General features: G+C 33.6%; 1 protein-coding gene across 7 annotated transcripts in view; it reads right to left on the reverse strand.

Annotated features, from left to right (window-relative positions):
* LOC145276819 (uncharacterized) overlaps window positions 1-26,946 on the reverse strand; it is a 694,204-nt gene that overhangs the window by 180,992 nt on the left and 486,266 nt on the right. For all 7 annotated transcript variants that reach the window (XM_080128165.1, XM_080128161.1, XM_080128163.1 and 4 more), the window contains one exon: window positions 2,701-2,793. The gene's annotated coding sequence lies outside the window, so the exon portion shown is untranslated. The remainder of the gene's footprint in view (window positions 1-2,700; window positions 2,794-26,946) is intronic.

Here is a 26,946-nt window from a genome sequence, read left to right on the forward strand (position 1 = left end):
TATATATATATATAAAGCCGAATGTGTGTGTGTGTGTGTGTGTGTCTGGTCACGAGTAGGCTCCTATATGGTTTACTATTGAAAAAAAAAACTGATTACATATAATGATAGAAGATGTATCGAGACACAGGAATGAGTATGTTTGATCTGGCAGAACAGTGGTTCATTACAATTGTGGGGTCTGAGTTCGCGCTTGGTCCACAAAATATGGAAATAGAAAATTAAAAAAATTAAAAAAAAACGTTTACAAGTGTTTTGGATATAGTTGGATATGAGAATACTTTGATAAGTATGTTTAACTTAAATAGGGAGGGATAATAAAATTGTGGGTCTGCGTTCGCGCTTGGCCCCCAAAGAATGGAAATAGGCACAAACTTTAATAAAGACTTTTCCTATCTATCTGCGTAAGTATACTTTGACAATTATGTTTCAGTTTGAAGAAATATGGTATGATAAAATAATGGGGTGTTCGTTCGCGCCTGACCTCTATAGAATGGAAATATGTCACAAAGTTTAACAAAGTTTTTTAATATAGATACACAGAATATTGTGATAAGTGTTTCCGTGTGAACAGGTATGGTATAATAAATTATGGGGGTTCATCTATTTTATTTTATTTTTTTACTTTCGTCATATTTTGCTTTGGTTTTGATATCCCCAAATTCGAAGTTATCTCTTTACAACCCTTCCTTTCATAACCTATCATTAATAAATTAGAGTCCATTTACTTTAGGCTGCTTTTGAACCCAGTCAACGACGGGTACTTTTGCTAAAATATATATTTATATATATATATATATATATATATATATATATATATATATATATATATATATATATGCGTGTGTGTGTGTTTGTCTGTACATAATTATTAACAGTTTTTATTTTTATATCCACACAAGATAGCAGATTATGCTTATTAATTACTACTGATCGAACCCTGTCAACTGTGTTGACTTACCAGATTAATTTTCTCTAAAGTTGTCCCGCTTTTCATAGTTTCCTTAACATATCTTCCTTATTATTTTAGAAGAACATTATAATAATAATAATTACAAATATATTAAGAATTTTTATACAACAATGTTTGATGCTTATGCAATCATCAGTGTAAGAAATGATACTTACCGCTTTTCTGGAGAATTGAAATTAGTCAATAAAGCTAGGCTTTGCTTATCATATATATATATATATATATATATATATATATATATATATATATATTACATTTTCACCCCAAACAAGGCACATTGCCACTTTGGTGTAGGGGGCTACAACCAGGGGAAACATATACTGAGGTACTATGTAGGGATTTGGGCAGCAAGATGTCAGTACAGTTGGGGAAGCAGTGACCTGGAATGGAATTCCAAAGTCTAGCAGTTCTGGGGAAGAAACTACTGGAGTAGAAAGATCTTTTACATCTAGGGATCTCTACAGTGTGGGGGGATTTTGCAGCTTGTCGGGTCTGTCGAGAGTGTTCACGTCGTGGGGGCAGAAGTGATTGCAGTTCATCAGAGCATTCACCATTAAAATACTTGTAGAACAGGCAGAGGTATGCAACGTTTCGACGACGGGACAGAGGCTGAAGCTTAGATGCCAGTTTAGGGCCTATCAGATTGGCGACTCTCTTTTGAACCCTGTAAAGGAGCGAGAGACTAGTAGCCGATGCACCAGCCAAAATATGACAGCAATACTCCATACATGGGCGAATGGTGGTCTTATAGAGGTACAGGATACTTTCGGGTGTTAGAAGTTTTCTAGCACGGTAGAGAGAGTCCACCTTCCTCGCAGCAGCCCTGGCAATGCCCTCGATGTAATTGTTCCAACTCATGTTTCCTGTTAACCAAGGCCAAGGAGCTTGAAAGACGTACTCTCAGACAAAGAGTCTTTGACCCTTGCTATAGGTGGTAGAGATGGTTTCTTGTAATTATTGAATGAAACCAGTTTAGTCTTGGCGGCATTGAACGTTACCATCCATTTTTGTCCCCATTCCACTACTAATTGGAGGTCATCATATATATATATATATATATATATATATATATATATATATATAACGTGAGTGTCTGTGTGATTGTCTGTGTACATTTCCATACGCAATAAATGTGTCAATTTGAAGTCTACGGACTCGAAAATTGATATACAGTGTACTGAGATTTGGAAAAATCGATGTGACTGGATTTCGCCATGAAATTTGGCGATTAAGGGGTCAAGTTCAACGGTTTAACTTTTGAGAACTCTACCAAACTCCTCCGACAATTTTTTTGTCTAAACACTTGAAATTTTTGATATAAATTCCTTGGACATGGATCTAACTTAATAACTTTATTTGAGCTCAAAACAGTAAATTTTAAGGGGTCATAATAGGGGTCAAATTTAAAAAAAAATTGACCGCTTTTTTTCACTCAACATACACCTCCAAATACCCGGGAAACGCCGGGCTGAAATGATAGTGTATATATACATATATATATATATATATATATATATATATATATATATATATATATATATATATGTGTGTGTGTGTGTGTGTGTGTGTATTGCATGCTATTATAATGTAACTTTGCATGCAATTATTATGTACTACACGTATTCAACTCATATTTAATTATTTTTGTGTTGTTAACAATTTTCATAGCAGATTCTGTATATCAGTGGGATATTGTGCAATTATCGAATAGAATGTAGTATACTTACAGGAAGAAGTTTGTCGAATTCGTATAATGTAGAATATTAGAATTACTTTCCTTGAATCAATCGACTCAAACCATTCCCCAGCTGTGACGAAATCTGAATAATAAAAAAAACATATTATTTTAATTTTTCTTATCAAAGTGTACGATTCTAAACATGTTTTATTATAAATTATTGCTCTTTTGATATGGGTATGAATCTGATCAACAAAGAGAATTACTAAACGATCGATTTATATATGCATTCACAATAGATGTGGTTTTAAATCGATATACACGTATTATAAATCGGTTAAATTCAAGCCTAAAAAACAATCATTCTTTCTGATGGGGCGCCATCACCCAACACGAAATTTAAGATTGCTAGAGACATATAAACCAAAAACAATCATTAATAGGTTTGTTACAACAGAATATTATTTTCATTTATTTGACTCTAAACTATATAGCCGACATATTAAGACACAGTCTATCAATGAGAACGACATCCGCCTATAAAAAAACATACACTATATTGACGGATATATACTCAAGAGTCAAAACAATGAAAAGAATATGCCTTTGTCAAAGCCCTAGTGATTAATCTCTGTCTTTATATGTCATATATTTTTGTCGGTGTTTGAATATATCTTACACATATTCCAAATACATATTATATATCTAAAAGTTTCTCGATATTTATAAAATAAACATTTGATTGCAGTTGAAAAACTTTGGTATTAAGGAGACTTTAAAACCTACAATTTTCTTAATTTTTAGATACGTCGTTGATGTGCCTTTGTATCATATTTAACTCTTAAAATTAATTAAAATACATCTATCTTATCTACAATAGTACTGCTTATTTTAATGGTATTGTTTGAGATAAAGTTATTTTCTTATAAATAATATCATCTATTTTGTTGTTGTATACAATATTTTATCTATTTAAGTAAATAACATTGAGCAATATTATCTCGAGTAGATACATTTTATTACACTATTTTACAAAATACATGGCTGTATATTCATTGTTTATATATGCGTTAGTTAAAATACTACTTTTCTTATAGATAAAAACGACACCACTGTATACGTTATTGATTTTGTGTTGGTCACTGTCCTGTCAATTTATATTATTGTGATTATTGGAAAAGCAAAGTAGTGAAAGAGTTGTTTTTTACTGCATATCCATGTTTGATATTTATACATTGTCAGTCTGTCTCTGTACGATCGAATATGTTAACGTTCCAGGATGTATTTGAAACACACTAGTTTTCTAAAGGTTTCGTCTATCGCAAATAACACTCGTTTTTTAATGTATTTCTGTGTTTAGGTAAACATTTACTGAAAATCTACAACTGCATAAACCATAGTTGGATATGCAATGTTAAGAGCTGGTATATTTTTTATAGTTACTAAACACATTTAGATTGATTTTAATAGCATGCCATATGCTTCTATAATTCGGAATATGTGTAAATAGTAAATATCAGGAAAATTACATGGTGCACAAAAGCATATCATTATTTAATCATTTACTTATAACAAACAAGTGCGTTTGTAACACATGACATATAAAGCTGATTATTTTTAGGAAAAAAATTGCAGAATTTATTAAGGTAAAAATTACATGCAAAATCTAAATTCGCTTGCAGTGATATTTTCATTATATGCAATACTCGACATTGGATGAAAAGTGTAGTATTTCTAAACAAGCAAACTAGTTATCCTTCTCGAATGCTGTTGATTGTTGGTGTTATCAGGTGTTATCGCTTTCTTGAGAAAAGGCTTACAAATTGAATTTAGATAGAAGTACGAAAGATAATTACATATCAAATGTTTATTTCCACAATGTAAAAGGTGTGGCAATATACACGTCTATGATTAGAAATAAATTCTCAATTAAATTATAATCTTCAATTAATCAAATGTTCAACCTTTAATACCCCATATCTCATCTATTCAATGTACTTAGTGTATTTGTTATTAGCAGAGTGTATTATACTTACTTTATCGTTAAGGTGTCTATACATACAAAAATTCTATAAACCCAAATTATACAAAAGAACTATTTATATTTCAACCCAAACTACCACATTATATTATATATTTATATAATTCAAGTGGTGCTAATTGTTGGCACACTACACACACTTTCTTGTTTAATATATCTGTAATAATATTTTAGTATACTGTTTATAGACACCTACGATTCGAACCGTGTGTATTGGATCGTTATGCGATTAGTTACATGATTGCGTACATGCTATTACGAAGGTTATAAGAGAAATGTATATTTTTTGTTCACAGAAATAAGCATAAAATGTAGCAATCGAAATCAAGCTTCGCTCATATTTTATCTAAACATGCTGTACATAATTATATGGAGAACCAATCTATTCGTGCAGTTTCATTTTAGCGTAATAGATGAAATCCCTTGTAAGACATCATCGTGAATAGCGTTGCGTGCGGGATATGTTGAATCAATTTTTGAATTGTTTTTACTAAAATCCTTAAAGGGTTTTATGTTTTGTTTCGCCTATGAATAAATGCTGCAAATACCGGAAAACGGTATTCTGTTTTTCTATCATTGACAGCTTGAAAAAGTAGTTCCATGTATAAATATCGTGTTTCAGGTTATTTCGGTGATACATTTAAGTCTGTACCTTAATCGACAAAACAGAGGATACAGTAATATTTTGTATTCTTTAAAACGATTGTCTCTGCTTTCACTGCATAGAATAAACGTTTCTTATTGTTCATGGTTATTTAAGTTGCTGTGCCAATCATAATTGTCACTCTGTCCCCAATGTTTCATGCATAAACTGTAGTATTATAACAACAGAACGTGGGTTTTAGGCGTATTCTGTAATTTATTGAAATAATAATGTGCTAGGGAACGTAAAACGAATAAATCACCTCATTCTTAAACTCTCATTAGTCACGTAAATGAATTTTTTTCTTGGAATAGATCATAATCGTTATAAGAAATTGAAAGATTAAATACTTGGCCTTATGACTTGGTGATGCCATTCGTAATTTGCTTGATATTTTATCTGTTCCTACCACACTTAATTATCATAGTTGTATATGTTGCATGCTCTTATATTAAATAATAAGTGGGAAGCCGCAGTATGGCGTCACTGCAATTAATCACAATAACTTTATTCCTCAGTGCCTAAAGGATTTCTCGTGTTTTCATTCACACATTTTTACTTTTTACAAGTGATTTTATCTATGAGATTTTACTTATTTATATTTACTATAGAAAAAAAAACGTCCACGATAACACACATTTCATTTGATAGACGTTTCCTTTGCATTTCTTACATTAATTTGTATGTCGGAAACATATTTCATTAGTAACTCATAATATCTTTCATATAGTTCCTAAATTTTAGCCCCCTATTGGGATTATATATAATATTTAGTCCTATATTGGTATTATATATAATATTCGTGTGTTCATATATATATACGCACCATCCTTTATTCCGGTCAAATTCTAAGCATAAACGCAGCAAATTTTCGAATCCTGGTGTTATAGGCTTAAAAGTATATTCATTTGCCAGTATAAACCATTCTTTTAAAAGAGAGGAAACCATTACTTATACCAGAAAACATCAGATATTGGTTTATATCAGTTTTCAAAATAAACGGTATTTTGTTTTGGGCAGCTTCAGAATATCATATTTAATCGAATCTACGGTGCGCGGAATTTGGCACTTAGGTTGGCTAATTGAAGCTAAGTTTAGTTACCTGGAGTATTTCGTTGCATTCTTGAAGAATTTCCAAGCAACGCAATTGTAACTCTGTATTTCATTTGCCAATCTTTATTTATTTTTGGAAATCGTTGGATTGTAGCAACTAAAAGTAATCAAAACTTGTCAAATCATTGCTAATATCCAAGTATAATTGGTAGTAATAATCCTCATCTATTTCTTTTACGAACGTTTTTATGCCAATAGGTTAAATATTTACATCAGCATCTCCTAGTGTATAACTAAAACTCTTTATCAAGTTAAAATGTCAGATATTATTTTTGGGAATACTTTTTATTCAGAATATAATTTGAAATAATGTATATAATTTTAACAATACACAAGTGTATAACGTGTATAATATATATATATATATATATATATATATATATATATATATATATTATTATTATTATTATTATTATTATTATTATTATTATTATTATTATTATTGATCAGCTCAGTAAATCCAAAACGTACATTTTTAAAAAATTATATTGACCATTTTGTTTTTGCAAGAGATATGGACACGCTACAGCATGGTACACATTAATCTGCTTTTCAAACACCCCAAACAAGAGTTTATTTTAGAGTTCTATTTGTCACATTATTTATTTATACAAATCAGTCACAACTTATCAAGACCCGGTGGCCACTGGAGAATAAGATTTAATATGTCCTTAGTCATTGAGATACTAACGTAGTAATCGTTATTGGTGGCCATTTGTTACAATTAAATAATTTTAGAAGACGGTTCAACAAGCAGTCGTTTACGTTGTACTTTAAGATGACAATACTACAGTCGACTGGAAAGCAGACCAACTGAACAGAGATCGATAGGAAAGAAGCTTTGCTTATTGAATCCACGCTCATGTGTAGACACTGGTAGAGATTAAGTGAGATGTATTATTGGTATAGACGAGCATTTTTTGGAAGAAAAATACTTAGCATTGGTTAAAGCACAGGCGAGTAACTGCCATGAATATAACGATAGAGCAGAGGAAAATCCGAACATATTTTCACTGAGAAAAGAGATTTCAACGACGAGAAAAGGGCATCACTCAAATGATAACGAAGTTTGGTTTGAACTCTGTTAGATGCAGGTGGCCATATTACTTGATCCTATGACAACGTTGGTTTCGTACAGTTAGAGGCTGGCATCGGTCGTGAGATATCTACTAGAGAAGTAGAATGATCCAACCATTATTCCAGTGTCCCCAAAACGGATCTGATGTACGTTTTCTATTTGTAATTGTTTTATTTATCTCGCACTTTGTTTACCGTACATTAGTACTCGGTGGATTTCGGAAACTCGTTTACTTTGGCTAGGTTAAAGAATGCTATTTTTACAAGTTTTTAGTTTCATTTGGTATCGTTTAATTTCTACGTCTAGCTGAATACATGTGTATTTTTGTGTGTAGTCATAGTTGACATTTTTATATGCACATATCTAAAAAACATTTACTGTATCACAGAAAGAAACAAAATAATTTTATGGCTTCTAAATGCAGTAAAAAGCGTAGCGAATACGCGGAAAACACGAGCAAAAGCAAAGGTTTATAATGATTTCCTCGACTATAAAGTTTAAAGTTCAAGTCAGGTAAAAAAAAGAAAATAAATTGGCTTTTACAGACCAGCGGACGTGACCTATGATTGGCATGCGATGTTCACATCTGAAAATAAGTTTTCCGATATAGAAACAGTATACTATACCCAACATAAAACTAACAAGGAGTCACATTGATTCTATCGTAAAAGTTGCATATAACACGGACAAAAGAAAAAATAATACGCAGAGCCAATAATGTTCCACGACACCTCAGAAAATTATAGTAAAATAAAAAGAAAGATAAATGACGAAATTCTATCTGAGAAAACGATCGGTGACACATCGGGGATATATTTGGAAAATGTTTTTTCGATCGATCAATCGATCAAAATGTCAAGACAGTAATAAAGTTACCGAAGCCAACAGACAAGCAGACGACTTCAAAGTAAAAAAAGCACGCGTACAAATTATATATATATATATATATATATATATATATATATATATATATATATATATATATATATATATATATATATATATATATAGGCATTGTTAAAAAGCACGGAGTATTTTTGCTTAATCGTCTTTTTTGTAATTTCTCCATTTTTCGTAATGCCGTTCTCATATCTGGGCCGAATTTGTGAAATAAATTTCCAGAGTAATTTGTGAAATAAATTTCCATAGTTATTTGTGAAATAAATTTCTATAGTAATTTTCATCAATTTGATTGTTTTTGCACGCACTTTTTACTGCTTTTTTTCCAGTCGTTTTCAGTCAATTTTTGATAAGGATTTCGTTTAAAATCTGGATGTTGTAAGATTTTATATACGTCAGTCTAAATTAAATTGAAATTACTTAAAATAGTTAAGTGTCTCGTGTGTGAGAAATGATATAAAAATATCTTTATTCAAGTATTAAGATTGTGGATAAAATAACTGTACAATTGTTTAAAAACGGTGCGGAAGTTACAATTTTTTATTTTATTTAAGTAATTTATAATTTTACTTTACAATATATATACATACATCGAAATACGTATGTACCAATATGTGCACATATACACATATTTAGTAAAAATGCGTAAAGTACAGAGAGGTTTGAACATAAAAATTACACAGTCAAAAATAAATAATGTAAATTTCGAAAGCAGTGAAATTTTAAAGTGCCTGGGTACGTAACCATATATATATATATATATATATATATATATATATATATATATATATATATATATATATATATATATATATATACAACCATATGTATATATATATATATATATACAACCATATGTATATATGCATATATATATAACCATATATATATATATATAATTATATATATACAGCCATATATATATATACATATATATATATATATATATATATATATATATATATATATATATATATATATATATATATAAGTAAGCGTGGGGGGGACAGTGTAAACAATACGGATTACATTAGATAATAAAGGTCTTTACACCATTGCCTTAGATAAAATGAAAAACTTCTCATACAAAAGAGGTGTAGTCTGATAAGAAAAATTTAAAAATAGAAAAGAAAAGAAAAAAATACAAGGAGTGGGTGTGCATTGTACAGGTCCACCATAGATTGTTTGTATGTGCGTTAACAGCCTTAAGAACATCAGGAAATAATAATTTACTTATTAAGTAATATTTAACGGTGAGGCCTTCTCAAAGCAAATTTTAAAAAAATCCCTACACGCACACGTTTTGCAGTGTTTTCACGTATTTTTAAAATGTTTTGAACTTATGACCCAACCATCACTCCATGTCCCCTTTACTTTCGCTACCACCCCACTAAACTTGAAAGAAAAATGCTAACAATTACATGTCTCTTTACGTCGCAAAGATTTGTGTCTCATTTTTACGTTAGATTTATATAAAAAAGTAATCCCCCGAGCTAAAATGTAAAAGTTTCATTATTTTAACAAATGTTTTTTTCTTTTTATAGTATTTTAAAAGGATGTTGAACGCATTAACCTAAGAATGTAGATTTTGCTTGGTTATGGCGTAAAATCAAATATTTTTTTTAAATATGAATATTAATTTAGTAGATATTTTTACAGTAGAAAAAACATATTTGCTTCCCCCTTTTGTTTTAATCAATTCTAACTTGACATGAAATACAAACATAAAATAATCATGAATATAATATTTTGGACACGTAAAACGTATTTTTAAGTTCTAGTTTTAATCAGATACAACTTCGGTATAGCAAATATTTTTAGAAAATATGTCGGTTAGCATGAACAAACGGCACCCAGTTACCATTTTTTACCTTTCCGTTATTTTTCAAATATTTCTCCGGATTATTGGACACTAAACTACCATATTTAAAAAAAAATGAAATTAAGCAGTATTTAGGTTTAGAAGAGAGTTCAGTTTAACATAAAATGTTGTAGTAAATCAATCCCCTATTTTCATAACCGATTTAAACCCCGATTAAACGTTGGCTCCTTCAGCTACACCGTCATTGTTATTATTTTGTTCTATTTTTCTCCGATTTTTCACTTGGGGAAAAGTTCGGTCAGTCTTCCCTTGTCATTTATTTATTTACTTATGACATATTAAGAGGGGGTTTTTTTATTTAATGACCCGCGTTATTTTTAATAGTACTTAGCTACCCATTTACTCTTTAACGGTAAGACAATTAATAATCAGAATAAAAAGTTATTTGGAGATTATATTGCCTTTTATTGTCTTGACAAAACACTCAGAAAGCCTCTACAATACCACTGCGAGAACTTATTATATTTAAATAGGCTTTACTAAAATCACTACTAAAACATCCCTTCTTGAAGAGAAAATATTTTGTAAGTCAGGCCTAAAGGGAAATAAATTTTCAGATTACACAATTACGTTACCAACCGCAGTAAATGTAATGCATAAACTGCTATATGTTTGTCTGTCTGTCTGTCTGTCTGTCTTCATATTTTCAAACATCCCCCAAAACTTAGGGAACTCAAATAATTGTATATTTTACGGGCTGTTCTTTTATGTGTTTTTAGCCGGTTGACATTGTTTTTAAGAGTTCAAAAATGGGTCAAAACTGAAAAAAAAATTCGTTTAACATTTAACATTCATCTTAATTTATTTTTAAATGTTAATTTTTAATCGGTTGATATGCTTGTCATCTTCGTATAGTGTTAACGTAATCAACTTAGTATCCCACAGTTTCGGTTTCGATTCCAGCTGATGGCAGCTAAATACTATTTTTTTACTTTTGAAAACACGACTCTATAATAATAGATACATAATCTTCACAGATTAAAATATCATATTTAAGCGTATTCTACGCACGGGCAAAGCCGGGTGCCCCTCACCTAGTATAGTTCTAAATGTGATTATAGTTCTGTATTGTATATTTATATTCAAATCAGTTTTTTTATTTTTTACTCAACCGGGTTAAATTACACTTATTTGTCAGAAGAGCAAGGTAAAATAGTTTTTAAAAATATTGTTGACCTCATGTATGCTTTGAATAGCAGCTTTTAATACTGAACTAAACACAGAACGGCACGAATTAGGTAAGAAGGCGGATGTTTTCAAACCAGAAGCCAAAACTGGATAGACGTTTTAGACGCTCAAGCCAGCAAAATTATTTGAGATATATAATCATATAGATGTATAAACAAGTATTAAAAATATATCTATACGTCTATTAATTTCAGAGCTCAGGCATTAACCTCAAAGAAAAAGTAAATGCTAAGGTAAACGTTGTGGTTTCGATTCTCGGTGGTAGACCACGAGTTATTAGTTATTTAACTTTTAAAATCATTACCATATAGCAAGTCCAGTGTAAAATAATAATAAATACGAAATCTGCATTAATCAAAACGTCATATTTAAACGTATTTTACAAAGATGCACTGCTGGGCGGCGAGTTATGTGCATGTATGTTTCAGTGAAATCTCAATTCAAAGGGACCACATCATTAGGCCAAGAATTGGGAGCTATGGTAACGATAATAAAAGTTACATTCGTTTTTTTTTACAAAATATATCCGGGTGTGATTTACGCTTTGAAAAAAAGGGGGTTATGTTTTGTGAATTTAGACGGTAGAGGTTTTTGAGAGAAGTGTAATGAGGAAAGGAAGTGGGGATGGGAGGGGGGAGAGGAAAGAAGAATGTACGATCCCGTGAAAACAATCGCGGATACTCGTATTTTGCTGATTTGTCCTTTATAATTTATTTCACCATATACTATTATTGTCTCGATAAAACAAGAATCAACTTCTGATATAGGTCTATGCTGATATATGGACTTTATGCATATAATATATATATATATATATATATATATATATATATATATATATATATATATATATACCATATATCAGGTACCCGACGAATAGCGTTCCCCGTTGGAAGCGTGCGTTCCCCTCGAAAAAAATTAAAAAAGTACGGTTGTGTTTGTTGCTGCCCAAAACAAACAAAAGAAAAACAACTCAAAAAAATGAAGTTTTTTTTCGTTTCATTTCGATAATAAAATAAAACAAACAGAAGAAACAAGGCATAAAACTGTTTGAATTCGATAGTAAAAAAACTGAGAAAAATGGGGAAAAAGAAATGTTATCCGTATTTATCGCAAGGCATACGATTAATTTAGACAGGGAGAGAGGTAGGAAGCGTATGAGTTGTAAAGGGTTAAATTATGGGTGGGTTCAATGACCAAAATAGGAAAATAGGTAATCAGTTATGTATAAACATGGAATCCCCGCAACAAGAAATTAATTACAAGAAAACAAACGTTAATCACATATTTTACATAGTTTTGAATACTTTTTACTTTATTAACTAAGAATATTTTTTACGAGCGGTTCCAATAAATATTTTTATGTTTTGCTTCTTCTTTGTTTTGTTTTAGGGGGTAAAATTTATTCCATTATAGAACTTTTATAATGTAATAGGGGTTTCTGCAGTTTAATTTACCTTTAGTTGCGTAAGAAAGGCTCTGACATTTACAGTTTAATTTGTGTCTTTACATTTATATTGAGGGAGTGAAGCAGGGAGGAAAAAACATTAGAAGGTGGTTCGAATTATCACAATAGTATACCTCTGCAAAATCTGCCGTAATATGCAGATTTATGGACGCTGAATGTGGTATTATTTAATTGTATTTCTCTAGCGGTTACCGAATACAATAATTTTAAGTTTTCCAAGTGTTCGTTTTCTACAGGGATTCGTTTCATTCTGAAATAGGAGAATGTTACGTATCATCAAATCAGAAAGGCAGGAACATGTATGGGGAGACCTTATGATTTTTGTTCCTAGAAATTGAAAGCGAATACTATGACTGTGAGTTTACAAATCAGTTACGAAGGATAAGGCCTCAATATAAGTGCCCTGTGTGTAAATTTACTCAGTGTAGAATGGGGACGATAGGAGCACTTAGTAATTAGAAGGAAATTTGGAAAGTACTCTGTTTGTAGGTGATTGCGATGGTGATTATGTCATTCCTAAGGTTACATCCAGGGTTCTGTTATATCGAATCAATGTGTCTAAAATGATGTTCTATAGTTACATAAGATATAGGAAAATAGTGTAGATATTTGTATGTGGCATTTGTTGTTCTAAACGTACGGTATTTATGTCCAGAAGGAAAACCGCTGCGTTTTTATTATATATAGGATAATAATACAGACATTTAAAATCAATTTATTATATATAAGATAATAATAATGATACAGACATTGAAAATCAATTCTTATTTGCAGTTAAAAAGAACGCATTTTCGCAGTTAATTTATGAAGGTGTAATTTTTTCTAGATGCAAGTGCAAAGATTATATTTAATTCAGTTTTTAGTCTTTATTTCATTGTTTTATTAATTGTGTAAATTGTTTTCTCGTGCAAAAATATGCCGATTCTCTCTGACAAGTTCATTTGAAACTGAGCATAAATAGATCTGAAGATGCTGTTTTCTTACGTCCCCATTCCACACGTTACTACTTAAAAGAGAACATGCTTGTCCAAGTGGCAAGATATATCATGTGGTGACCGTTTTCTTTAAAAAAAATAAATGCTGAAGATTATTTCAAGTAAATAAATTCTTATTTGCAGTCACGAAGGTCGTATTTTAGTAGTTAATTAGGAATTTGTAAAAGATAATTATTCTAGATGTAAGTGCTAATATTATAATTGTTTTAGTTGTTAATCTTTATCTTTATTTCATTGGTTTATTAATTGTCTAAATGGTTTTCTCGCGCTAAAATGTGCCGATTCTTTCTAGCTAATTCACCTGGAATATATATTGTTTTTTTTTTATAATAGATTTTTCTTGTCCATAAATATTGTTTATATTTTCCAAGTTGATAGCCTAAGCGGATTAGGCAATTATATTAATTTTCAGTTAGTGGGAGGGGAATCTTTCTTCATACCTTCCCTTAAACACGCCAAATAGACTTTTATTAAGTACAACACTTAATATTTTTATTTATTTTTTTATTTTTTAATAGAGAGTAGAAAATGCAATTATTTTGTCACTCAGTCCTAATATTTTTATGGGTGATTTTTCTGACAAAGGGAGAAGAAATATCTGTATTCTAGGTTGGCAGCATTTTGCATCAACATCCGCCAGAGATGTCGGAAATTCTCTGTTTCTATGTCTATTCTTCTAGCCATGTCACTAGTAAGATGCTGAAGGTAAACGCTTTATCTGGCCTGACGTTATCCGCCTAATAGTCAGGGACAAGAACCTTGGATTAACTACTAAGGAAGGTGGCCTATAAACAGGTGCAAAATACTGGGGTTGTATTGTATTGTATGCTGTATTGCCATTTGGTGAATGGATTCTGGACCATGCAGGAGCTCATGGTGGGGCCTCTCGATGCCATATAAGTGGGTAATTGTTACGGATTTATCTTTGCATGTGCTACAAAAATATTTCTTCATTTCTATTTCTCTCTCTTACTTTCACTCTCTGCCCTGCTCGAGGCAGGTCTTTCAACATAGTCCACAAATCCCAAAACTTCATGATGAAAAGTTTCAATAAAAAATACAGGATTAAACCCGGATCTCCAACTTCTATCGTAGACCCCCACTACTATGTCTCCTTCTCGAACATCAGGGGTTTACTTTCTAAACTTCCAGACGTTGAACCCTAATTACAGGAGACTAAACCAGACACATTATTTCGAAGCGAAACTGGCATTGGACAGACTACTTTACTAGATGAGTTCGTAATTGAAGATACTCTAATTTAACTTCCAAATCGGACCCCCAAGATCGCCAGAGTCAGGAATATGTGCCTATATAAAAGATGGTTTTCCGTGTGGCACTGACATCTTCAGAACAGGTCCTAACTTATCGTATATGTGCTTCTGAGTTGCACTTGGTAAAGCTGCTGCGTTTATATTTGCTATCTATCTCCCCCACAACAGCGGAGTTACTATCTTTAAAAGAATATCTGAGAAAATTGACCACATCCAATCTGCTTATCCTTCAACTAATATTCATGTATGTGGAGACTTCAATGTTAACAATGTGAAATGGTTAACTCCCTCAACCAATACCTATGATGAGGGGAGGTTCTGTTATGATTTCTCCATTGCTTATGGCCTCACTCAGATTGTTCAGGAACCCACCTGCGTGCCTGACACTGACGGCCAGTATGCAAGTCTCCTAAACTTTTTTCTCACAACTTGCCCTGAACTGTGTTCAGCTTCCTTTCTGTCTCCACTTGGATTTTCCCACCACTCTGTTGTAGCAGTTAAGATGAAAAGGAAATGTAATAAGTCCTCAGATATAGCTCTCCATCGTACAGTACATCGATACTCCATGTCTTACTGGAATAGCTTCCGTACATTATCAGAACTACCTCTAGATTGCATGTTTAAAATGATGTGTCCTCTATAGTATCAGACCTGGCGGAATGGCTCATTGTAGGTATAGATCGTTTCATACCCTCGAAGAAATTCCAGCAAAAACCTAACAGCCAGCCGTGATTCTCTCCAGAATGTACTGCTACCATTTCAGAAATCACTTTTTTCCATCGCTTCCAATGTAATAGATATACTAAGATTAAATCTGCTTTCAGGACTGCCAGCAACAACTGTAAAAATGTATTAAAATACGCAAGAGAATTGTATGCTCAATCCATCAAGTCGAAAGTAGCTGAGCAGCGGCTTGGTATCCACCAGTTTCGGCAAAGAGCAAACAGAACCCTGAAGAGAAACGCGTGCTCTATCCTAACTATCATAAATAAAGCTGATGTAATCTTGCAAAGCCAAACGCTTTGCCATTAATTGCCAGTTAATTATACCCTTTGCCACCAAAGCTACCAACCCCCAATATTTCCTCCTGTATCAGAAAACACGCTATGTGATATACAAATATATGTACATGATGTTGCCAAGCTAATCAAAAACACTGATTCCAGTAAAACAACCGGCCCTTACGGCATTCAAATTATAGTACTCAAAAGACTTTAACCAGAACAAGCGCCCATAGTTTGAAAATTATTTAAACGTTGTCTTAAGGAGAATTGCTTTCCATCACCCTAAAAAAATCTCACCAGTATGCTCGGTATTTAAGAAATCAGATGATCGCTCATCTCCATCTCGGTACAGACCAAAAAGTCTGCTGTGCGCCATGAGTAAGTTGATAGAATCTGTGTTTAATTGAGAAGTTATCAACCATGTAAACAAAAATAACATTCTTAGTGACACGTAATATGATTTCCGTTCTCTTAGATCTACATCAGATGGGCTTACAGTTATATCTCATAGGATTAGAAAATCTCTCGAAGGAGGTTACCTTTCTTGCTCTTGACATATCAAAGACTTTTGATAGAGTATGGCATAAAGGTTTACTTCACAAGCTCTCCAGCTACGGTACAGTTGGAAATGTCTTCTCAATTATTAAATAATTTCTCTCTGAAAGGTTCATAAGAGTAGTGGTTGATTGGCAGAAATGAGAAGATCACAGTATTAATGCTGGAGTCCCTCAGGTGTCCATGCTGGGTCCAACTCTCTTTCTGGTCTACATCAATGATCTTCCAAATTATATCCTTATATCATTCGTATACATTTATGCTGATGATACTACTATAAATGGTAGCACATGTAAGACCGTAAACGAACAATTCTCTCCGATTCTCTCTCGTCTGATCTTGAGCAAGTGGTACAATGGGGAAAGAGATTGCTTTTTACTTTTAATGCATCTAAAACCAAGCTTTTATCTTTATATCATCAACGCTCTGATCCTCATCTGGCGTCAACTGAAATGAATGGCTCTCGTCTTGGGTAGGCCTCATGTTTTGACAAGCTTCTGCGATTGCTCTTTTCTCTTCTCTGCATCCCTTTTCTCACAGAAGAAATGTTGCGAGTTTGTCTCTGCTTTATCATTATTTGCATGGCAAGAGCTCGAGTTAGCTCCAATCTATGGTCCCCCCACGCCAAACTTTCACAAGAAACATTCGTCTAGCAGAAAACATTATCAATACTTAACCCCGCTCTTTATCAGTGCCTTAACGTGCACGTATATTCCATAAACAAAGCTTCTTTCTTGGAACTGCACGCATGTGGGTCTGTTTTCCGTTTTCCCGCTTTCCAGCTGACTACAATATGCTTGTCTTCAAGTCTAACGTACACGAGTTTTTTTTTTATGAGCCCTTCCATATAAATTTACAAATTTATCGCATTTCCATTACTAACGATTACTATATTGTCTAATTTCTACTGTACACTCTTTAACCCTTATCATCGAGTGACCTCTTGGTCTTGATACATAGTGATGTCTATGTAATATAATTGGTATGTACAGTAATATACTTCGTCAGGAACTGAAGAAAATAACGCGATAATTAGAAACTATTTTTATTAGCAATGGGCGTTTAGCATAAATGGTGATTGCATTATATCTCGTACAACAACTTAGATTTAATTAAACTTAAATGTACTAAACTTTATTAAAAAAAATATCGAATGCACTGGGTAACATTTAAGAAAATAATATTGATTGAAAGTAAGACATACAACTACAAAGCGAAGAGAATCATAAACACATGCTTGCTTATCACCATTCTAGCGATATGTGCATTTCGATATGTACAGGGAAACTTTCAACGAATATATATATATTTTTTTACATATTTTAATTGAGATTTTTTTAGAGTTGTAATAAAACCAGATGTTCCTGAGTTTTACGGAATTTTATAGTTCACTCTGCGCGAACCAACTGCTATGACTTACACGGAATTTGATTGAAATTCATCAAGATAAAATATGTATATGAACATTATCATTGCCGTGTGAAATACTTAGTTACTATATATATATATATATATATATATATATATATATATATATATATATATATAAATCTCAACGTCTGTGTGTTTGTTTGGTTACGAATAGGCTCCTATATTGTTGACGATTATAGACAACTGATCACATATAATGATAGACGATGTATCGAGACACAGGAATGGGTATGTTAGATCTGGCAAAATGATTATTCATTAAAATTGTGGGGTCTACGTACGCGCCTGTTCCACAAAGTATGGAAATACATTTTTTAGGGATGGTATAATAAAACTGTGGGGTCTGCGTTCGCGCATGGCCTCCAAAGAATGGAAATAGGCACGCACTTTAATAAATACCTTTTATATATATCTGCTTAAGTATACCTTCATAATTATGTTTCAGTCTGAAGAAATATTGTATAATAAAATTATGGGATGTTCCTTCGCACATGACCTCCATAGAATGGACATATGTCACAAAGTTTAACAAGGTTTTTAATATAGATCCTCAGAATATTGTGATAAGTGCTTCAGTGTGAACAGGCATGGTATAATAAATTATGGGGTTTATCTATTTTATTTTTACTTTCATCATATTTTGCGTTGGTTTTGGTACCCCGTTAAAACCCTTCCTATTCATAACCTATCATATTTCATAAATCAGAGTCCTGTAGGCTGTTTTTGAACCCAATCAACGACGGGTATATATATATATATATATATATATATAAATATATATATATACATATATATATATATATATATACGAGCAATGAGATCCAACACAGTCTTTAATTTAATAAGGCTCAATGAACGTTTCACCCCCTAATTTTTATTGTCATCAGAACGGATCAACCAACTATTCTGAATCAAATAGATTGACTTCTATGTTTATTTAAGAGCCAATCGCGTTGGACAAGAAGGAAGTTCGGCATTTCTCCCAGCAATGATTTAGTTGGTGTCCGGAAAAATTGTACCCGAAAAACTCGTACCCGGAAAACTCGTACGCGGAAAAGTCGTACCCGCAAAACTCGTACCCGCAAAACTCCCACTTTTTGGCTAGGTAGGGAATCTGGTCACTGATTGAATAAATATCGATTGAAAACACATTTTATGACCGTTTTTGAAGAAGATATCGTCTTTAAAAGAGAATAGGCATCCCATATTATTTTAAATATATATTAAAAAAAAAATAAACTTGATCACGGAGTCAAGACACGAAAAATTAAACCATATATTTATTTTTAAAATACTTTAGTTGTAACAGTTTTTATGTTTTTACGAAATAAAAATAAAAGAAAGAAAACTCCAACGTTTTATCAAAGAAAACAATTATTTTATTTCGAAGAATTAATTTAGTTGAACTATTGTTGTGTTATTACGAAACAACAAAAAAGAGAACACGGTACTTATGAACTTTTGTTACCGCGCTGAAATAATAACGTTATTATTTCTAAAGCCATTCTTAACATTGGGTTGGGAAGGTATCGTTTAAAAGTCATTTCTTGGGCACTTCTGCGGTATGCAAACGGCGGCTATTGTTAGGGGTGATATCTCCAATTTCTTCTTAGTCAAATAACGAGGCAAATCGATAACAAACAAGATTTTTCCGAACAGAAAAATATTTGAATTACAAAACATTTATTGTATAAAAATGTATCAATATATAATTGTAAAACATTTTATTTAAAATCTCCGTAAGAAAATATAATTTTATTAAAACAATTTTGTAACAAAGCAACATTGGATTTTTGTAAATTCAAATAGTTTGTTTTTTATTCGAACAATTAAATAATTTAAATGAAACATTTTTTTTTAATGAAAGCGACCTTGAAGGGTCAACAACAAATTAATAATTTAAATGTTTTTGTGCGACAGTGTAGTGAAATACAACAAGAAAAGAGGGATGCAGTCCTCATACTGCACAATTGATTTTTGTTGTTTCATGGGCGCAAAAGTGTTTACGGGGAACGTGGACCCAGCGTAAATTCTGTTTTTATTTAATGATTGCTCTCTCAAAGAGTAATCTTTCACTTTCTTCGACTTTATTTTTTATTGTGCGTATATTTACCTTATTTTTTTAAATTTTGTTTTTCTTTGGGTAAATTTGATGTATACTTTTATTTTGTCCTTTTTTATTTTATTTTTATTTCATTTTATATTTTTATTATTTTCTCAACTAAATATATATTTTTTTAAATTTAATTGTTTTCGGACATACTCAAATAATTATTTTGCCACTCCCCCTTTCTTGGCCTGAAATATTACCTTCAAAAAGTTTTCGTTATTAAATAAACCAAAGGGTTTTGTGCATGCACTTTAAGGGAGTAATCATTAAATTAAAACACCGTTGTCCATGAAGTACCGAATTTTCTAAATTAAATATTTGTTTGATTATTTGATAATACAAGAAGGGTTTTCTTTTTTTGTTGTTTCGTAATAACACAAGCAATGTTAAAAACTAAAGTATTTGTTTTATAAATATATGGTTTCGTTTTTCGTGTCTTAGCTTCGGCTTCGTTACATAATCAACCGTATCCATTTCCGGTAGTTTGATTTTTTTCTCAGAGCAGTGACCTTGGGCATTACCTAAAAATATAAACAGATATTTTCTTTTGGAGGGGGGTCGTTTTAAAACAATATATACCTCAGTATTGTGTTTAATTTTCTATATTGGAGCGTTTATCGAGACTTATAAGACGTGATTATCTCATATCGGGCATTTCCTATTCAAAAGTAACACTCGACATTAGTTGTTGTTTTCAGTAGATAAAATCTTGAACAGCCAAAAACCTTCTAAGTAAAGTAGAAAACGAACACTTAGAACAATCAATTTAATTTTTTTAAACAACAGTTAAAAAAAAACATTATGAGATGGGTATTCTCTTTGAAAGACAATATATTCTTCAAGAACGCTCATAAAATGTGTTTTCAATCGATATTTATTCAATAAGGGACCAGTTTTCCTACCTAGCCAAAGGGGAAAGTTTTCCGTGTCCGAGTTTTCCGGTCCGAGATTTCCGGGTACGGATTTTCTGGCTACGGAGTTTCCGCGTACGTGTTTTCTGGGGACGAGTTTCCTAAATTCGATTTAGTTATCATACATTAACAGTACAGAACCTAGTGTTGATTTTTATAAACTTATATATATATATATATATATATATATATATATATATATATATATATATATATATATATATATATATAATGGCAAGAACCAAAGTTTAAATGCAAAAGTCAAATATCATGATTTATTTTCGCTTTAAAGAGAAACATTCATGTCGATCGCTTCCTTTACATATCAAAGAGTTTACTGTATATTTTATATGCCTGGGCGTTCCATTTCTGTGGTGATAATGGCTTAAATTATTGTTTAAAATACCAAAACAATGTTTAATGATTCCATTTCAGCCTAAACAGAAACATTCATTTCGAACGCGTTACTGTCATATAAAATAAACTATTCTTGATTTTATATCACAGTGATTCGACTGAAACACCCAGCGGTAGATCTTGTTTCTTGTCTAGGGCAATGGGCGCCGTTTTCCCTACTCTGGAAACACCCCGCCCCTAAAACTGGGCACTTGGGAGTGATTGAGTATCATATATGCCTGAGCAATTAGATTGGGTTTACCTTCTTCTGATGGGTTTAAGGTACCGGATTGACAGTTCCTGGCTGCTGTTTCCGACTAGTAGTACATGATTTCCTAACTCTTTAGTAGCGCTTAGAGCGGCTGCTCCATCAACAGTTGTATAATATCGGGATGTTTGTAGTGCCATGTCACGCATGGAAAGCGACCCTGCACTCATCCCCGGTGGGCTTTCCTGGGGCCACAATCCTAATTGAAGAAAGGTCAGCTGATGGTCTACTTGTGATGCATGACCTTTTGTTCAGCTCCCCCTTACCTAAACTGAAACTCTTTAAAAATATGACGACACTATACTAAAAAAAAACAAGCTTAAACCAGGCTTAGGGTCAAACAAATCCAACTTGCTTCCTCCCTTGAGGCTTGCATTCACAAATATCCGTGGGCTTAGAACTAATTTAGCTGACGTTGAAGCATTTCTCCTAACAAATATCCCGGATATTTTAGCACTAAGTGAGACTAACCTAAACTCCTCCATCTTCTCTAACTACTTTAACATGCCTGGATATCTCCCACTATGCTGCAAGGACTCTGGCAGACACATGCACGGACTTGGAGTTTACATTCGTAATACCCTTCCCTTGACTAGAGAAACAAACATAGAATCGTATGATCAAGCCTTTATGTGATTTAGACTTAACGTACAACACAACATTAGCTACTTTTATTTTCTCTACCTCTCTCCCTCGACCCAGGATTGCACCATAATAAACAAGGACACTGACAGCATAGACACAGCACTCTCCCTCGACACTTGCGCACAAGTACATGTATCTGATGACTTTAATGTCCACCACAAAAACTGACTTGGATTCTCTACTCACACAAATGCAGCGGGCAGCACAACTCATAGCTTCTCTATATCTCACTCCCTATCACAAATTGTTACGTTTCCAACCCGTTTCCCTGACCAGGAAGAACAACACGCATCACCTCCAGATCTGTTTTTGATCACAGTTCCCGATGATTGTATAAAGAATGGCGACAGCCCACTTGGGAACGCTGATCATGCAGTGATAATGGTCGAAATCGCCCTAAACTCCAGACCCAAACTGAAGAGTCAGAGCTTAAAACAACGAGAAACTATAAAAGGGCAGACTGGGAAGCCATCAGAGATACTCCATGGGAAAATATTTTTTCTCTTCCTGTTGAACAGTGCGCAAATGAGACCACTTAATGGTTCAAAACTTCAATCGAAGCGTATGTTCCCATGCAGAAATATTATAGCAAGCTCCACTCTCCCCAACAGTTTATTTCGACTTGCGCAACTGCCATTGTTCAAAGGCAGCATGCATACCGCAGATTTAACCGACATAAGTCCAGTTCAAACAGACACAAGTATATAGAAGCTAGATATAACGTTAAGAAAGAAATAGCAACAGCTCAGAGAGAATTTACGGAAACCACTAAAAAACGAATCAAAGCACAAAAACTAGGAACTCGTGACTTTTGGAAAATCTACAACAGTGTAATAAATAATGGGCAATCAAAAATCCCCCCCACTAACCAACAATCACGAGGTTGTTTGCTCAGAAACAAAGAAGGCTAACATGATTGCCAGTCGGTTTGCCACAAACTCAACACTGAACGCTTCCAGCTACCCCCTACCTGACTTTCCTATGCGGACAGATGCCACGCTAGACGATCTGGAAATCACGCCTGCTCAGGCGCATGCTATCATAAACAACCTTGACACTTCAAAAGCATGTGGACCCGATCTCATCCCAGCTATGCTATTAAAAAAGTACTCAGCCGAAGTAGCTCCCGTACTCTTCAAACTCTACAACAATTAAATTACCGCCCTATTAGCCTCCTCCCACTTTTTACCAAAATATCTGAGACCTTAATTAACAATGCTCTAGTCCATCAGCTTACAGATGCTAAACTTCTGACTGACAAACAATATGGATTTAGACAAGCCCGTTCCACAGCAGACATCCTCACTGTAATCTCTGAACATATATGCCATTCACTGGACAAAGCGGGGGAGGGCAGAGCAGTAGCTCTAGATATATCTAAGGCTTTTGACAGGGTATGTCATGAGAGTCTCCTCAGGAAAATCAGATCATACGGTATCACTGGTAGAATATTTAACATAATTAAATCATTCTTAGATAAGAGAAAAACCCAGGCTGTCCTCGACGGTCGTACATCTAAATAATATGATATAAATGCGGGAGTGCCCCAAGGGTTTATCCTTGGACCTATATTGTTCCTGATATTCATAAATTACCTCCCCGACAAAATTGCCTCGGAGATGGGTATATATGCTGATGACACCACACTCTATAACAGGCACGACAGGAAAACAAATGAACACATATCTAAAGAAATGGCAGAAACACTAAAGGATGACCTCCATTCTGTAGTGGAATGGGGACTAAAATAGATGGTCACGTTCAATGCCGCCAGGACTAAACTAGTTTCATTTAATAATTACAAGAAACCTTCTCTACAACCAATAGCAATGGCCAACGACTCTTTATCTGAGAGTACATCTTTCAAACTCCTTGGCCTAACGTTCACAGGAAACATGAGTTGGAACAATTACATTGAAAGCATTGCCAGGGTCGCTGCAAGGAAGTTGGGCTCTCTCTACCGTGCTAGAAAACTACTAACACCGAAAGTACCCTGTACCTCTATAAGGTCATCATTTGCCTATGCATGTAGTAGTGCTGTCATATTTTGGCTGGTGCAAGGTCCAAAAGAGAGTCACAAATCTGATAGACCCTGAACTGGCATCTAAGCTTCAGCCTCTGTCCCATCGACGAAATGTTGCATCCCTCTGCCTGTTCTACAATTATTTTAATGCGGAATGCTCTGACGAACTGCAAGCACATGTGCCTCCACGACGTGAACACTCTCGATAACCCCGACATACTGCTAAATCCCATCCCCACACAGAAGAGATCCCTAGATGTAAAATATATTTCTACTCCAGTAGTTTCTTCCACCAGAACCGCTAGACTCTGGAATTCCATTCTAGGTCCCTGCTTCCCCAACTGTACTGACGTGCAGAAGTTCAAGTGTTACGTGAAACGACATCTTGCTGCCCAAACCCCTACATATTACCCAGTAGTTGTTGCCTCTGATAGTAACCCCCTACACCAAAGTGGCAATGTGTCTTGTTTGGGGTGAAAATGTAAGAAAAAAATGCATTTCTTTGTGCAGTGATCAAACTCTTTCAAATGCACTTTTGATGTTGCACGATAGAAAAAGTGGTCAGTTTAGGCAAAGTGAATCTCTTCAATCATAAATAATTTAATTTCGATTATTGATGTTCGATAATTGTCGGAAACGTTCAGGTTCAAGACTTATACAAGATCAATCCCAGACACATAAGCTACATTTGCGTGAAATAAACAAAAATTGATCCAGCCGTTTCTGGATCGATAAAGAAAAAAAAATTAGACACACATGCACACGTACAGGTATATACACTTTCCGGTTATATATATATATATATATATATATATATATATATATATATATAGAGAGAGAGAGAGAGAGAGAGAGAGAGTTGATATGTAGTTTGCATGAAGCATTGTCTGGGATAGATATATAGTAGAGATTTAGAAAACTATCATAATGCGAGCAATGAGATGTAGTCGGTGTTGGTGAGATAAGACGAAAACAAGTGGTGATTTACAAATCTATAAGTACACACATATATGTCTATATATATATACATATATTTATTCAATTGTATTGAGAGGAAATGCCTTACTTGTTATGTCTGTGACATATCCATTATATTTCGGGAAAAATCCTCTTTTCAAATGGTAGATCTGACAGATCGATTCAAAGTATGGCGGATGATTGAGCGAAAAAATGAATTAAACGGCTGTGTGGAGTCTCGAAGCAAATAGAGATGGGGATTTATATGTATATTGTGTAATTAACATGCTGTTGTAATTGTTACGTGTAGATATATATATATATATATATATATATATATATATATATATATATATACGTACACGAGGGGCGTGCAATAAATAATGCCTCTGATTAACTTCTCATACCAGTAGAGCAATGAAACTTGGCAAATGCATTAGTCTTTCTCTACATAGGAACCACCGAGAGTTATGCATTTCTCCCATCGTTGGATTCAGCTCTGGAGACTGTTTTTGTAAAACGCCCCAGGTTTTTCCTCCAACTACGACGTGGCTTCAGAAATCAAATCTGCATCATCTGGGAAACGCTTTCCATTCAAAAACAACTTCATGGCTAGAAACAGGTGAACGTCAGAGGGTGCAAGGTCAGGAGCGTAGGGAGGATTCCAGAAACCACACGCCCGTGCTTCTGATCTGGCGACATGTGAATTGTGTACCGGAGCGTTGTCCTGAATGAGGAGGGTACCTTAGCTGATCTTGCCCCGCCTCTTGATTTTGATAGCTTTCCTTAATTTCCTAGGAAGTGAAGTATAATAGGCTCCTGTAATTGTGGTACCCTTTGCCAGGAAATCTGTCGTCACTACTCCGTCCTGGTCCTAGATGACTGTGAACATGACCTTGCCAACGGAGGGCTGAACCCTTGCCTTCCATTAAAGATGGTGAGTCCAAGTGTTTCCGCTGCATTGCCTGGGCTTGGTCTCTGGATCATAGTGACGCATTCTCGTTTCAGGAATGTTGTGAGAAACATGGGAATCCATCTTGCAGACCTTATGTAAATGATCATGAATGATAGTTTCCACATCCCTGTACTAATCTTGATATCTTGCGATATTTGGCGAAGAGTAATGCGCCGATCTTCCAAAATGGAAGTCTCTACTTGACGAACAGATGCCTCATCGATGGCAGAAGGGGGCGACCAAGCCTGGGAGCTGTGTCCACAGACTTCATGCCATGTTTGAATTCACGATGCCAGCGTTTTACAATGTCATATGATGGGGCATTTCCCCATCAATTTCTCTCATCTCATCAAAAGTCTCCCGTGGTGTGGGTCTTTTCAAATTCAAAAACGAATCACTGCTCGACATTCAACAGACTCCATTTGACACCTGACTCAGTTCAAACACCTGCAAAACAG

The sequence above is a fragment of the Euprymna scolopes genome, chromosome 5, assembly GCF_053919585.1.
Source record: "Euprymna scolopes isolate OS-2025 chromosome 5, ASM5391958v1, whole genome shotgun sequence".
Classification (NCBI taxonomy): domain Eukaryota; kingdom Metazoa; phylum Mollusca; class Cephalopoda; order Sepiida; family Sepiolidae; genus Euprymna; species Euprymna scolopes.